Consider the following 16,678-nt stretch of genomic DNA (forward strand, 5'->3'; position numbering starts at 1 on the left):
TAAATCACCCAAACTTCACAGCAACCACAATAACCATCATGATCACCCCAAAATCATTGCAATTTCAATAACCTTCACAATTACCCCTTCTTGATAGCACCCACAAAGACCATCATTATCACCGCAAATTGATAGAACCACAACAATAAACATCACGATCACCCCAATTTCATACCAACGGCAAAGCCAGTCGCAGTCACTCCAACTTGATAGCCACCACAATGACCATCACAATCACCCCAATTTGAAAGAAATCACAATAACTATCATGATCACCAAATCTTGATAGAAACCACAATCATCACTACTGATTCATTATACTCTTTCATTAACCAAACATCTCAAACCTTCAGCATAATCTAAAATCACAATCTGCTTCATGACAAATGGATTTTTTGTTAACACTGCTTACATGAATACAATATTTTTGCTCTTTCATTCTTTCCAGTTAAATATTAGAAATCAAAAAGAAATATAATAAATAAATCGTTTTGTGAACAGGGCAAACCGTTGTAACTGAAAATCACAGTTCCTATTTAAGAACCACTGAAGTAGAGTAATACACTGTAATAGAGAGTATGTAAAAAAGCCTTTAAAGTGAATTGACAATGTTCGTTGGATTTACCATCTGTTAACGATCACTTCATCCACTGTCATATCGGCTTGCTCGATCTATCAGAACGAAAATCGGCGACATCGCTCTATGGAAAGATATTTTCCATCCCCCTCTAAAGTGCCTGGTAGAGTCTGACAGACTGCATTTATGCAGCCATTGAATGTCATGCATGCCATCCATCTTCACCTCGACAGCACAGCAGGGTGTGGAGGGAATATAAGATAAAGAACACAGAGGTGCCTCAAGGTGCAACACTAAGAACAAAGCTGTTTGGAGCCTTAACGCCAAAGCAACTTATTACAGGCTGAGTGTCTCTGGTTCGGCAGACGAGTCGAGCTGAAATATATCTTAATCTTTTTAATCTTGTTGTGGGTCATGGGCATTAGCAGGCAGCTGGAAACGTTCAGGTGGAGCTAATCTGATCTGTGAGTGGCACATTATCGCTCAGATGAGCGGCACTTGCTAGCCTAGGGGAGATCAGATATCACTTAGCAGGCAGAACCGTGCTCTGAGCCACCGCAGTGCGCCTCCATCCAACAAGACACAAAGACTGCCAGGCAACAGTAAGCCTGCTCTACACCTGAACCCTACTAGGTGCATGCAAGATGGCACTGACGGTGTGACTTGCTAAGCTGGCCCGGGGCAGAGAGTTGCAGCTGGCACAGGAGAGCCTCGGTGCTGCCTTCAAAGTGCGGCCTACGAATAAATACTCTTCCCAGAGAGCACTCGAAAGAAGAGAATGATTTATGCTTGCTGAATCCGAAAGGTCTCTAAGCGCACGCCGTAGACCAAATTTCCTCCCTGCTGAGAATTTGTTTAGCTGAGATGCTCAATCTAATGTTCTTATGCGCTTAGGTTTTGCTAATTAAACGCAGGGAAGGTGAACAGAATAAATACGAATAAAAAATATTTTTCGACTTGTAAACAGGATGTAGCTGGTAACGTGTCATTAGGCAGTTCACCGTCAGGTATTTAAATGACTCTACAGCAGCAGTTTGGAGATAAGCAGGGAAGCTGCTAATTGGATCCCGGCGAGTCACATGACTGCGTCTGGGAGCATGTGGACTGACAAATCGCTAGCAATCATTCTAGCAGAGGGAGGTCATTCCGCATACATCGGTGTCGGATTAACGTTGTAGAACGAAGATGGATGCGCAGCCAGTGGCAGGCGGTTTACTGCGCGGCATCAGGCTGATGTAATAAAGCTTATTAAATGAATAGACAGAGCTAAAAATGAATGGGCACAGATGGGCAGGAAAACAGCAGCGCTGGGTGGCCACGTCGTGCAGTTAGTTCGAGAAAGCATAAAGTGTAGAGATGTGGAGGGAGACTGGCACGCAGGGATCGTCAACATGCGGACTTGCGTGGCAGCAAGGAAGGTGTAGCCAAGTGTGACTATTTGGCAGTGGCAGGTGACGCCGAGTCCCAGTTCAGGGACGATGGACAGCTAGGCAGATGCTAAAAATCGCTGGATATACAAGCGGCCGTCAGCCCGGCACCCATCAGTCTGACATAAATCTCCTGTTAGGTGCTGCAAACCAAGTCTGACAGCCTGAGGAAGCACTGGATTGAGCGATGCTTAATCACCCTGCCTCTATTGTTCTGCCATAGTCGAGGCCACAGTGTCCCCTACAATGTCACTATATAAGGAGTGTTGCTCTTTCTCTCTTTCTCTACCTCACAATATTCCTTAACTTTCCTCTCTCTCTCGCTCTCTCTCTCTCTCTCTCTTGCTCTCTCTTTCTCTCTCTCTCTCTCTCTCTCTCTCTCTCTCTCTCTCTCTCTCTTGCTCTCTCTTTCTCTCTCTCTCTCTCTCTCTCTCTCTCTCTCTCTCTCTCTCTCTCTCTCTCTCTCCCTTTCTAATTCATGTCCCCTGCATGGTGTGGAGAGGTCAGTGACTCTGGCTGCTGCAGTGTACGGTTACGTACTCCTGAAGCTGCCAGGAATAACACCTCCACTCTACTCCACACACACACACACACACACACACACACACACACACACACACACATACACACACACACACACACACCTGTCCCCATCTCCCTCAAGAAAACAATGTAGATACAAGTGCTTTGTTTTTCATTTTATACTATGGTTCTTTATATAATTGATTTTTGGACAACTGTTCAATATCTGGCACGTCTCCCTTGAATATACCTGTGTATCCTGGACACAGTCAGCTTGCAGCTTGTGGCAATTCTGCAATAGCAAAAAGACACCCGATATGCAAAGCTGGCCTTTTTGAAAATCCTGGGATCAGGTCACAAGGCTGTATGTATAGCAAAGCAGATCCCACATTCAGAAATAAAGTTAGTTTGCCTCCCTTCTCTCTGTCTCTATCTCTCTCTCTTTCTTTCTCTCCCTCTTTCACTCACTCTGCTAGCATCTGGCATCCTGATGTGCTCAGTAATGCCAGATAATTATCTACATTATCTGTTGCTGCTTACCCGTTTTACCCACAAACATTCAGAAAGAGTATTGAGCTCCTTTAATTACCTACGTCCTCCTACGTTCCCTCGGGAATCGCCCAAAATAAGCCAGGGATTTGTCATAATGCAGACCATGGTCATTTTGCAGCAGAAGTGGAGTGGGCAGAATTTTATAGACAAGAGCGATGTAATTTGGACAACACGATGTAAGCCGCCGAATAACACTCTGCTCGGGCAATTTGTGAGTTTGACCTGGACCTTTGCTGATGATAAGCACTTCGGTAGCCTTAATCGCAATGCTCATGCCATCTACCCTAAACGTGCACTGGGTTTCCAACCTCGGGCACATTAACTATAGATTCGAATAAACATCTTCAATGAAAGAAATGAAAAACAAAAAGGAAAAAGTTGCCTGGAGGTGAAGGAGGCCGAAGCTTATGACCTCAAAAGTGACCTTTCTTCCAATCATCATCTGAAGAAGCAATGAATTGCTTTGTTTTTTTTTTTTTTTTTTTTTTTTTTATGCGTCAGGCCAGATTAACAAGATACCCTGTTACTGGGTTCTGCATTGCCCTAAGAGACACCGTTTGTGTGTATGTGTGTGTGTGTGTATGTCAAGATAGAGAGAAAGTGAGTGAGAGAGAGAGAGAGAGAGAGAGAGAGAGAGAGAGAGAGAGAGAGAGAGAGAGAGAGAGAGATTGAGAGAGAGAGAGAAAGAGTGTGAACGAAAATGAGAGCGACCTTGATGTTCAGGGACAACAGACTGTGTGTGGGTATTGTAGGCTGAAATGGTGAGCACATGGCCTGTGACCACAGCCAGGCTTGAGTTCTGAGCTCAGGCCCCTGGAGTGGCTTTTACAGACATCGGTAATTACCACCGTCAGCTCACACTTACTCTGGTGTTGGTCACATACCCCCTCCTCTGTCGTCCCCCCCCCCCCCCCCCCTTCAGTGCTATATCTGCTTTTCTCCCTTATCATGACTGCTACTGCTGCTGCTACTGCTGAAAAAAAAGGACCTGGAAGAGTGAAGCTGGAGAGATACTCTAGGCATGGGCAGCCTTCTGCAGAGGAAAAAAGAGGGGGTGTGTGAGCATCCCAGAATGCATGCATTAACTACTCTTCTATCAGTGAGACGCAATAGAGCTGCAGGGGGAAATCGAAAAAAGAGAAAAAAAAGAGACAGATGGGAAAAGACAGCAACTCAGAAATTCATGTTTAAGAGATCTGTGTGTAAATGTTGGGGAGAAAAAATGAGAGCAATGCAGTCAAAATGCAAAAAGAGCTCTCTATAAGGGTAACATAAGGTGTTGTTTTTATAGTGTTGAACACAACAAGATGGAGGCATTGATTGAGAAGTGTTTAAGGTATGCTGCTTTTCCGGGTAATTTTGTGCTTTAGGATCTGTCAGCGTAAGCACAGGGATGGGCGTGTTTGAGAAACGTTTGAGAAAAAAGCTGCCTGAAATGCTCAAGTGGAAAAAAAAAAGAGAGAGCAATGCAGTCAAGACATCTCTCCATATGGGTAGTGCTGAACATGAAAGACTTCACTTACAGGTGTGGCTAAAAACAAGGAACTGTTTTTGTAAAAGGCTGAAAAAAAACAAACAAACATGGATTTGGACATAATGCATCATAAAAGTTGTCTGTATTGATGGTGCTAATCATACAGGATGTTTCTTTTGGGTAGAGCCCAAAAGGTAGCTGTCTTTCTTGGTGGTGCTTAAAAAGACAGACAGGAATGCAGTGCTTCTAAATAAATAATACAGAACGTTGTGAGCTGTCATTATTGGTGGTGGTAAATATGAAGGGCCATCTTCAGAAGAGTGGTAAAAAAAAGAGGTAAAACAAAGATAGGCATGCAATAAAACAAGTGTAGAATGTTTTATATAAATAATATTGAATCTTATGGGCTCGTCCTATGAGTGCTAACACATTAAGAGCTGTCCCTGTGAATACTACTAAAAAACAAGTAGCTGTCCTAATTGGTAGAGACCCATGCATGTAGTGGTTGTAGTGGTTCAATTAAATTTGTGGCACTAAACATGAAGAGCCACCTTAAGAAGGTGTTAAAAAAAAAAAAAAAAAAAAAAAAAAAAGAAAAGAAGGAACTGTTCCTATTAGTGGTGCTGAACAAAAGGAGCTGTTCTTATTGATGGTGCTGAAAAAGAAGAACTGTTCATATCGTTGGTTCTAAAAAGAGAGAAACTGTTCTTATAAGCGGTGTTAAAAAAAAAAAAGAAGAAAAATTTTTCTTATCGATGGTGCTATTAAAGAGGAACTTCTTATAGGTGCTGCTAAAAAAAAGAGGCGCTTCTTATAGGTAGTGCTAAAAAAAAGAAACTGTTCTAATTGGTGGTGCCAAAAAAGAGGAACTGTTTCTATTAGTGTTGCTATATAAGAAGATGTGCTCTTATAGCTGGTGCAATAAAAAAGAGGAACTGGTCTTTTCAATTGTGCTTAAAACAAGAACTGTTCCTATCAGTGGTGCTGAAATTAAGAACTGTTTTTATCAGTGGTGCTGAAAAAAAGAGCTGTTCTCATAGGTGGTGCTAAGAAAAAAAACAGTTATGCATGTGGAAATTGACTTTCAATATAAGTAATACTGAACTTTTGATAATATCTTAGTAGTCTGTGATAAACATGAAATACTGTCCTTATGGGTGATTCTAAACATAAGGGGCTTTCCTTATTAGAGGTGATAACACAAAGAACTACCCTCATAAGTGTTATTGAACATAAGGGGTTTTCCATGTAGGTGGTGATGAAAATAAATAGCTGGTTTAGTGGGTGGTTCTTATAAGGAGAGACAGACAACACTGAAACATAGACGTCTTTATTCTAAGGAGGTGTTAAAAAGAAAAAACCTGTTTTTATGGATAGCGCTGAACATAAGGAAACACTTTTTTGTGAGGTGGGGAAAAAGTAAAAAGAATGCCATAAGATATAGGATATGTCTATAAGCATAATGTTTAAAAAAAGTAAGACATTATTTCAACACAAGAATCACCACATGGGTCTTAATACAGTAGGTTGTGCTAAACACAAAGGTCTTTAGATGTTGTTCTAAACATAAGGAAGGGTTCCTTCCCAGGTGAGGAAAAGGTAGGTAGATAGGTAGGTATATATACTTATTTTGAAAAGAAGAAGGAGCAAAGGTATTAGGCACCGAGGAAGGTGCACACAGGTGGACTATGTTCTATGTAGGATGCAACTTGAAGGAGATTGGAGACTGTAAGGTGTTGGCAGGGGACAGTGTAGCTAGACAGCATCAGATGTTTGTAAGATGGTTTTGGAGGTGAAGAAAAAGAGGAAGAGAGTGAGAACTGAAAGAAGAATAAGATGATGGAAACTGAAGGAGAAAGACTGTAGTGTGTGATTCAGGGAAGAGGTCAGACAGGGGCTCGGTGGTGGTGAGGAGGTGCTGGATGATTGGGCAACTACTGCATAAGTGATAAGGGAGACAGCTAGAAAGGTACTTGGTGTGACATCTGGAAATAAAAAGGAAGACAAAGAGACGTGGTGGTGGAATGAGGAAGTGCAGGACATCATAAAAAGAAAGAGGTTAGCAAAACAAAATTGGGATCGACCGAGTGATGAGAAAAGTAGGCAGGAGTACAAGAGAATACGGCGGCAGGTAAAGAGCGATGTGGCAAAAACCAAGGAAAAGACATATGAGGCGCTGTATGAGTAGTTGGACACTAAGGAACGAGAAAAGGATTTGTAGTGATTGGCCGGGCAGATGGAACGAGCTGGGAAGGATCTGCTGCAAGTTAGAGCAGTAAAGGATGGAGATGGAAATGTGTTGACTAGTGAGAAGAGTGTGTTGAGAAGATGGAGGGAGTATTTTGTGCAGCTGATGAATGCGGAAAATGAGAGACAGAGAGAGCGAGAGAGAGAGAGAGAGAGAGAGAGAGAGAGTGAGAGAGAGAGAGAAAGAGAGAGAGAGAGAGAGAGAGAGAGAGAGAGAGAGAGAGAGAGAGAGAGAGAGAGAGAGAGAGAGAGAAGGTTGGATAGTGTGAAGGTGAAGCATGAAATGGATGAGTTAGTAAGGAGGAAGTGAGAACAGCAATTAGGAGGATGAAGGGTGGAAAGTCGGTTGGACCAGATGACATACCGGTAGAAGCATGGAGATGTTTAGGAGAGATGGCAGTGGAGTTTTTAAGAATGTTTAACAGGATTTTGGAAGGTAAGAAGATGCCTGAGGAATGAAGAAGGAGTGTGCTGGTACCAATCTTTAAGAATAAGGGAGATGTGCAGACCTGCAGTAACTACAGGGGAATAAAGTTGATCAGTCACACCATGAAGTTATGGGAAAAAGTAGTGGAAGCCAGGCTGAGAGGAGAGGTGACCATCTGTGAGCAGCAGTATGGTTTCATGCCAAGTAAAGAGCACCACAGATGTATTATTTGCTTTGAGAATGTTGATGGAGAAGTATAGAGAAAGTCAGAAGGAGTAGCATTGTGTGTTTGTGGATTTAGAGAAAGCGTGCGACAGGGTGCTGAGAGAGGAGTTGTGGTATTGTATGTGGATAGAGTTGCCAGGAAGAAGGAAAAGAGGAATAACAAGGAGGAGGTTCATGGATGTGGTGAAAAAAGACATGCAGGTAGTTGGTTTGAAAGAGTCAGATGTAGAGGACAGAGTGGTATAGAGACAGATGATCCACTGTGGCGACCCCTGATGGGAGCAGTCAAAAGAAGAAGTAGGTAGGTAGGTTAGTAGGCAGGCAGGCAGGCAGGGAGGTAGGTAGGTAGGTAGGTAGGTAGGTAGGTAGGTAGGTAGGTAGGTAGGTAGGTAGGTAGGTAGGTAGGTAGGTAGGTAGGTAGGTAGGTAGGTAGGTAGGTAGGTAGGTAGGTGAATTGGTATGTAGGTAGGTAGATGGGTTAGTAGGTAGGCAGGTAGGTAGGTAGGTAGGTAGGTAGGTAGGTAGGTAGGTAGGTAGGTAGGTAGGTAGGTAGGTAGGTAGGTAGGTAGGTAGGTAGGTAGGTAGAAGGAAAGGTAGGTCGGTGAGTAGGCGAGGGATAGGACGGCCGCGTAGTGGGTGTGGTTTTGGGTGTTGGGCGGTGTTTGTAACCGACTACATCTAAGTTATAATTATGTCTATATGGGTGGTGAAGAAAAAAAAAATAATAATAAAAACTTTTTCTATTGTTGTTGAGAGACATTAATTCCAGACTCATGGGTGGTTCTCCTTATGGCTGATGTTGAAAACATGAAAGATGTAAACAACTGGATGTGTAAAGATCTCTCCATATAGATGATGGTAAACATGAGCAGCTGTGATGTGGGTAATGCAGAATATGTGGAGCTGTCCGTATAAGACGGGAAGCTGTCCATGTAGGTGGTGCTGAAAAGAGACAGGCATGCAGCAAGACGTGTAAGAAGCTGTCCGTGTCTATGGTGCTGAAAAACAGTGAGAAATAGGTGCTCTTCCACACAAGCCAGTCTAGCAGCAATGAATCAGAGCTCTCTCTCTCTCTCTCTCTTTCTCTCTCTCTGTCTGTGCATGTGTGTGTGCATGTGTGTGTGTGTGTGTGTGTGTGTGTGTGTGTGTGTGTGTGTGTGTGTGTGTGTGTGCATGTGTGTGTTTGTGTGTGTGTGTGTGTGTGTGTACGTGTGTGTGTGTGCGTGCGCATTGTTGCTATCCCTCACTTTCTGCCTCTACCTCTGCATGTATTACTATTAACAGAAGTATAGGAGTTACATGACTAATATTAGGTCATATGCTATATATATAATAGCAATAGGGGCCATCTGTGAAAGTGAAATATTATATGCATGTCATTATGTTATTACACTCATTATTATGTGCATTGATTTCTTCTACTCATTTGTCATTTAAATGAATACAGTCAATCAGTATTCTGCAAAGTCACATATGAGCACAAAATTGCCAGTGAAAAAAAAACAATAGCATGAAGGAGATTAAGAAAAAGAATGGGTATTAATTATGCAGTAAATTTGATAACGCATCAATTTTCCATAAGTGGGTCATCTCTCATCCTTAAACAGTGCAATTGAAACATGGCGGGAACATCCCTCATCATTGCTCTTTTCCCTTTAGAATTGCTCCAACAAAGGACAAGAGTGAAGGGCAAAGAACAAAGAAGCCTCACTCTCACAGTCCTTCAGACACTCGCTCTGTTCACATGCTCCCAGTATGCAGAGGAGGAGAAAAAAAAAGCTTGCTCTCTGTCTGTCAAAGATGTACCTCTCAGGTCCCTTGGTTGAATCATGTGTGGAAGGCCAGAGATGGCCACTCAGATTCCTTATCGGTTGGAGAATAAGATTTGGGTTCAATCCTGCCACTCAGGAGAGGTTAAATATAATATTTAATCCCTGTTTCAACAAACTAGTACCTGTTTTGACCTTTAAGTCATTATGACAACTTAGGCAAGCGTATTATCATATAATACATTACAATAAAAGTTTCCGAAAAATTCTAAACTAGTCTTATTACATTTGTGGAAAATTACATTTTAAATGAACACATTTGTGATTTTAAAACAACAAATTTGTGTTTCAAATGAAAAAAAATAAAACATGAAAACCTGCACATCTTCTCTCTGACAGATGCCGTGAATATACCCCATAAAGCAAGCAGTATTTTTTTTTGTTGTTGTTGCATTTTTAGCCAAGTGCCTGAACTAACCTAATGTTCTCACTTACTCACTATAACACATAAACACAAACATCATATCCAGCTAATAGTTATTATGCTTGTTGGCATAGCAAGCAGGAGTCATTAAAATTACCAGATGGAAAGTCTGAGCATGGCTGAGAACTTGCAGGTGAAATGTTGTCTACACTTTGGACTATGTTTAACTATCCAAAAGAACCCTTAAAGAACTATGTGCCAGCGCTAAGCGAGAGTAGGGCGAAGCCGGACGAAACGAGCGGTAAAAAACACCTGCAGCTGATGAGACTAATCAGTGTGCTCTGTTTCAGTCCGGCTCCACCCTCCACTCGCTCACTGCTGGCACAAACATGTTTTAAAATAAATTCACAAGCTACTGTACACAGCACACTGCACCACTGACTACACTGCCATTATACACACAGCAAACACATACATTTGTAAATATCATTAAACAAAGAAAAACAAACCAACAAAAAAAGCACAGTTTCCAAAGTGGAGCTGAAGGTCATCTGCCATCCCCTACACACAAGCTGCTCTTGCTAGTCAAAGTGACACTAACAACAATATGGCAAAAATATAGTAGGATACTTGAAGACATTTGAACTGTACTGTAACTATGTAATGTTTATTAGCATTCAGGTGCCAGAAAATAAAATAAAGTCAAATAAAACTGTATCTCCCTATCTTTATTTTTTTCTTGTGTTTGTGAAACTGATAATTTATTTAAGATTTTTCCCAGTTGCCATTCATAAAAAAAAAAAAAAAAAAAAGTTTCATTTGATTGGTTAAACAGTATAGATTTATTTACTTTTGGTCCCTGAATTATTCATTCTAATAAATCATATTTTCTATAGTACTAAAGTACTAACAGAATCTATAGCTTTGTACTGTAGTTTAATCCTTAGGGGCACAGATCACGTTAGAATAAGAGCAATAAAAAACTTCCTATAATGTGTGTCTATAGAAAAATAATCAATTCTGTGGAAGTAATGGAATTTCTTTCCTCACTGAGATATAAGTTTCCATTAAACTATGTAACATACTACAGCCAGGATGCTACCCCTATATATGACACTATTCCATTTTATTTTATTTTTATTTAACATAATGTATTTTAATATATTCTATCCATATTAGCCCAATAATATTTCAGTCTACATATTCTTATTTATACTATTTGTTTCCAATCTGTTCTCTTTTAATATATAAAATTCTACTATAGTCTTTATTTTCTAATACTATACACAATGCTATGGTTCCCTGGTGGTCTAGTGGTTAAGATGCGGCGCTCTCAACGCTACGGCCCTGGTTCGATCCCCGGACAGGGAACCAACCCCAGCCATTAGGGTTGCACAAGTCTTAGTGCCGGTCACAAGCCCGGATAAATGGGAAGGGTTGCGTTAGGAAGGGCATCCAGCGTAAAAACATGTGCCAAATCAAACCTGCGGATGATCCGCTGTGGCGACCCCTAACGGGAGTAGCCAAAAGAAAGAAATACACAATGCTATATACTATACTATAGAGTTGGGTGATTCCAACAATCTCATATATATATATACAATATATAAAATGACTGCATTTTGATCATTACTAAAAGCCATCTAAAACAGTGAAAGGCACTTTTTCTTTTCTGCATTTATTTGAAAGTGGCATTGAATATCATATTATGACATGCTGTGAAGCTCATCCTCTTTGGCCTGGCATTTGTTGTATAAGCAGGGCAACTTGAGTAAACAATCGTGTTCCTGACTTTTGCATAACAGAACTTGTATGGAGGATCCTGATCAATTCTCTAAAGTCCATTTTCTCCACTGTAAAAACCAGGGTCATGTCCTTACGGGTTGAAGTTGTTACTGCACTTATTCTTTCCATCACAATGATATGTTATCATAAGGAATAGCCTTCACATACAGTCCCTGTAGAGTGCTTTAAGCTTGTTTGTGTTTAGTTTCAGTTCTTGGCTTTGTCGCTTATTGTAACCATTTGGGGAATTTTCTGTAGGTGATAGAAGGTGATGTCATGTTGAATTCTGAAGCAGGGACTGGTCTGAGACAAACTTTACAAACCACTGGTTTCTGTTCTGTGCTTCATTTGCTATACTCAGCCTATTTATTTATCACAAGTACCTCAGAAACATTTTATTTTATTTTATTTTATTTTAATATTCCTATTAGACCAAATGAAATTAGACTATACAGGAATACTAATTTAAAATATACCTTGACATATATAAGTGCTTATTCAAAATAGCAAAAGGTAACAGATTTTTTTACAACTGAAAACATTTATACTGTATAATGTTTTACTAGCTGTAATTGTATTATACTGATATTGAAATTCCACAATGATAATAAGATAGATTTATTTTCAATTAATTCTAAATTAGGCCATAATATTTTATTGCTATTCTATTGCCATATGAGTTATAGCCACGTGATTGGTCAGGACACTCTTAGGTTTCTGTATGTAGAGTGTCATGACTCTTAAGCTGCTGGTTAGCAGAACACTGGGAAATGGAGGGACCCCCTGCTTAGCAAACAATTTACACTTCTCCAAAATAACACTTTCACAGATAAAACAGATCGCACAAGGAAAACTTTTTTCTTTGTAAAACACTGCATACAATTGACACCATAAATAACAACATAAAATCTAGCTGGGTTTCTAAATCACTTAGTGTCTTGTGTTTCTGGTATTATAACCACAAATGTGAGTGTGACATCACAATTAAATTCTTTGGTGAACATGGGCTCTCCCAAAACCCTATTGCTATTTTATTAATAGTCAAACCTCAACAACAATACATGAAAAAGCCTGAAAATAAATATGGATCATAACAGGAGAAAATCTACAATTTGGCTAGGAAGAGCAAATACTGCCTCGCTGCTTGTATTTTTGCTAAATAATACTATTTCACCACAGCCTTAAGTGTGTCCACTCTTCCAGAACATGGTCTCATTAGAGCATCATAAGATCAGTACTGAAAATGGGTCACTATACTAGACTGACACCAATATGGTAAGATGAAGTGCATCTTTAAAATGGTGTCAGAATGGTACACAATGTTTAATGCATTCATTTCCAGTGCAAATGGTGATGCAATTCAGCAGATTTCTGAGAAAGCTCGAGAGCGAATTATTGTTGGTTCATCACAGTCTGGCACATTGAATTTAAACACTTAATGAAGAAAAAGTGTTCCCCTAGTCACTGGTAGATCCCTGGTTTTGAATCACTGGATGCCAAACGAGGGCAGGGAGACACAATAGCAAATCAGGTTGTGTTCGCTAGATGTACAGGGTGGGAAATACTCTCACCTTTCAATCACTGCCACACTCAGTGATGTCTGTGAGTTTAGGTATGTGGAAGAGGGTGGATAGTGCTTGTGTCTGAGTGTGTTGATTTGTCAGCAGGTTGAAAGGGTACGGTTGGCTGGCTTCACATGTCTCAAAAGAAGCATGTTAGAATTCAACCCTGTTAGTAGCTGTTTTATGCCGAATTGGATGGTGGAGCGAAATGGAGAAAATAAGTACATTTTGGTGACATTTTTTTTTTTTTTACTAAAATTCATGTCATTTCGAACATAATTCACCTTTAAATGTTGTATCAATTAAATAATCTGGCCTACATTATTATTCTGTATTTAAGTAATTCTCACTCATTAACATACTTAAAAAATGATCTAATCACTAATTCCATGTGGTGAAAAATATACCAGACTTCAATAAAAACTGAGTTCCACAAAACGAGTCATCTCACAGAAAAACACTGGAAGCTAAATACACTGGGCATTGTAGTGTTTAATTAGTGAGATATCCAACACATTTATTTTGACTTTACTTTAAATTCGCAATGCAGTTTGAACACTTAAATTGTAAACAAGTTATTAAAAAAAAATCTGCTAGAAATATCCGTAATACTTATTTGCCTTTAGTATTAGTTGAACGAATAAAACGTGGTATTGTGGCCTACGTATTAAAATCAGTCCAAAATCCATTTAATCAAATAAATTATTGAACAGATTCATTATTATTTGCTTTTGTTATACAATCCTACATGCCATAATTTAATATATCCATTTATATCAACTTTGTTTCTAACATGCAAAAGAATTAAAAACATTCATACTTGTGCAAATACACAGAAAACTCATGACCTCTTTCAGGCAGCATTTATTGATCTGTTTGTGCACAGGAGTCTAATCAGACCAACCAAGTAAACAATACTTGGTATTTCTGGTTTGTTTTCTTAGTAGATTGAAAATAATTGCAAAACAATCTCAGGAAACTAAACAAAAAACTGTACACTGTATATTTTCAGGCTGCAATCACATATATTTACCTAAATAACCGAAATAAGGGTGAACCGAATTAAATCCTTATCCTACAATACTTTAACCTTAACACCAGCATTAATGACACATTATTTGAAGTATTCTGTTGCTCAAAAAGAATGGAAAGAAGTGATCATGTAGCAAAAAAATTTACGCTTTTGTGACACCAAATTTAATCTAATAATAAAAACTCATTTGTTTTTGAATCGCAGAATCACCATTTTCTCCAGAAATATCTTCCTACAGTATGTGTTGATTTATAAGATACTCATTAAATTGATGTCTATAGACACGTGTAGGTGCTGGTAGAGTAAATAAATAATTGTACACATACAGTCAATACGACTCTTCTGTTTAGCAGTAGATTTCCAGTTTGTGTACACTTTGCATTATTATAAGTTACACTCTCTCTCCATTAAAACTCAACACTATGCATTAATGCAATGCTTCAGACATTTATTGAAACCAGACTAAATGATGGGTCATGCATATATTCATTGTATTATGCCAAGGAAATGTAGATACAGATCTATTCAATTATGAAACCCATCTTTCCCAGGCTCTGCCATTACATCCATTGAGAACGCAATGTGTGTGAACACTCATTTCTCAACACCTGCTGCCACCCGGGTCAAGCCGCACGTGAGATTTCATCGTCCACGGTGTATCATGACTAAATAAATCATTGATACTGATAAGATCTGCTCAGAAAGAAAGAGCATTCGATTTCTTTCTTTCTTTTCTATACCTCCATTTAAAGAGCTCATGAAAGTTGCATAGATTGGGTGTAGAGAGAGAGAAATCGCTAAACCCCCCCTGACACGTCCAAAAGGAACGAATTCCATTACGGCCATCATTTCGTGCTGGATCTATTAAATCTTCATTATAGCATGAAGGAAAACATATTTGCATTGTGTGCTGTGCTCTTTATGACCCTACCTACTGGCAGGATGAATAATAATGAATAGATTTTGTCCAGTGGGGAAATAAATGGACCAGACTAAGCAATATGGTGAAGTGATGCTTTTGTCTTATCTTCTGGATGGAGGACCGACACAGGAGCTATGAAGAGTGCAGGGGAGGAGAAAAGGAAAAATCCCAGCCAACAGAGGTAAGGAGGTTAGTGTTTTGGACATGGGGAAGGAATAAAGGGGTAGAGGCATGAAAAGAAATGCATGAAAGTCCCTCCTCTCTCTCTCTCTCTCTCTCTCTCTCTCTCTCTCTCTCTCTCTCTCTCTCTCTCTCTCTCTGTAGCATCTCACACTTCCTCCCAACTGGCCACCACGCAGCAGTTGGTGATGCAGTTAATTACTGGTCCAGTGCATGCATGCATGCATGCGTGCATATAGATAGATGGATGGATGGATGGATGGATGGATGGATGGATGGATGGATGGATGGATGGATGGATGGATAGATAGATAGATAGATAGATAGATAGATAGATAGATAGATAGATAGATAGATAGATAGATAGATAGACTTCTCTGACAGTTCACCTGTATCTCACGACAAAAACAATAAAATAAAGGAGTATGAAAAAACAGTGTGTGTGTGTGTGTGTGTGTGTGTGTGTGTAAGGGATTTTTCAACATAGCGACAACCAAGTCAACGCCGAACCCCTCCCAGAATATAGACTCATATCGAGCAGTGGATCGTTTGATACCGTCTGTCACACTGATACAGTCAGGTGACCTGGATCTCAGGTGCATGTCGAACTCGGGGGGGCGGGGGGGGGGTCTACACGGGAGCGAGCGAACGCGCGCGGGCGCGCGTGCCCGGATCCTAAGCATCGTTTCGGGCAAATTAACTTCAAATACATTTGAGAGGGGGAAAAAAACACTTAAAGCTCTGACGACATTATTATTATTAATACTATTAAATAATATTACTATTTCAACACTATTCCACAGAAGAAAGAAGTGAGACCCTGAGAAGTGTCTCAGAACCGATACATCTCCTGTTTTCGCCTGAGCGCCATTCCCTTCTCTCTCTCTCTCTCTCTCTCTCTCTCTCTCTCTCTCTCTCTCTCTCTCTCTCTCTCTATTCGTTCCGACATCACTCAAATTATACATCACAAAAGCTCATTCTGTTACCTGCTCGTCTTGCAGCGGTGTCCCCTCGAGAACGTTCTTTGTGTAAATATCCACGCCGGTATAGAGTCCAAGGACAAGGACGCCCCCTGTTTATTTCCTCCCTCTTCCTGTTCCGTCCAGGCTTGTCTCGGAGCCAGATGCGCGTGCTCCGCCTGCGTCCGCGTGCAGGGAGAGCTAGAGCGGGAGCTTCGGTGCTTGTGGTTCCCGCGCGCCGCTCGCGCCCTTAACCCGCAGCGCTCGTGTGGGAGCTGGGGAATGAGGGCGCGGTCAGCCGAGCGGCCGGCCAATCAGCGCGCGGCGCGAGCCCGCCGAGCTAACCAGGATCACTGCGGCACGCGCTGTCCAACCTATAGCTTACTTTACCTGATAAGAGTGTGGATAGTCACAGTGCTGGACACAGCGGTGTCCAGTGTTCAAGCACTTGCCGAACTGGACCACTTGAGTACATTACATGTTCAATTTAGTTTTAGGATGACTCACATTAACACCCTGAAGATCCATAGAGTTCTTGAGCAACTCAAAAACTATTTGGACTGCAATTAATACACACAGTCTACTACAATGAC

General features: G+C 40.6%; 1 protein-coding gene across 10 annotated transcripts in view; it reads right to left on the reverse strand.

The window, feature by feature from the left end:
* Positions 1–16,449, reverse strand: part of nrxn2a (neurexin 2a) — a 408,435-nt gene extending 391,986 nt beyond the window's left edge. For 9 of the 10 annotated variants that reach the window (XM_083565433.1, XM_083565432.1, XM_083565430.1 and 6 more), the window contains exon 1: positions 16,113–16,357. The gene's annotated coding sequence lies outside the window, so the exon portion shown is untranslated. Of the gene's footprint in view, positions 1–16,112 lie in introns of all 10 variants that reach the window. The other variant, XM_083565425.1, reaches the window with a different exon arrangement.
* Positions 16,450–16,678: the final 229 nt, after the last annotated feature.

This window comes from Silurus aristotelis, assembly GCF_946808225.1.
Source record: "Silurus aristotelis genome assembly, chromosome: 16".
Taxonomy (NCBI): Eukaryota; Metazoa; Chordata; class Actinopteri; order Siluriformes; family Siluridae; genus Silurus; species Silurus aristotelis.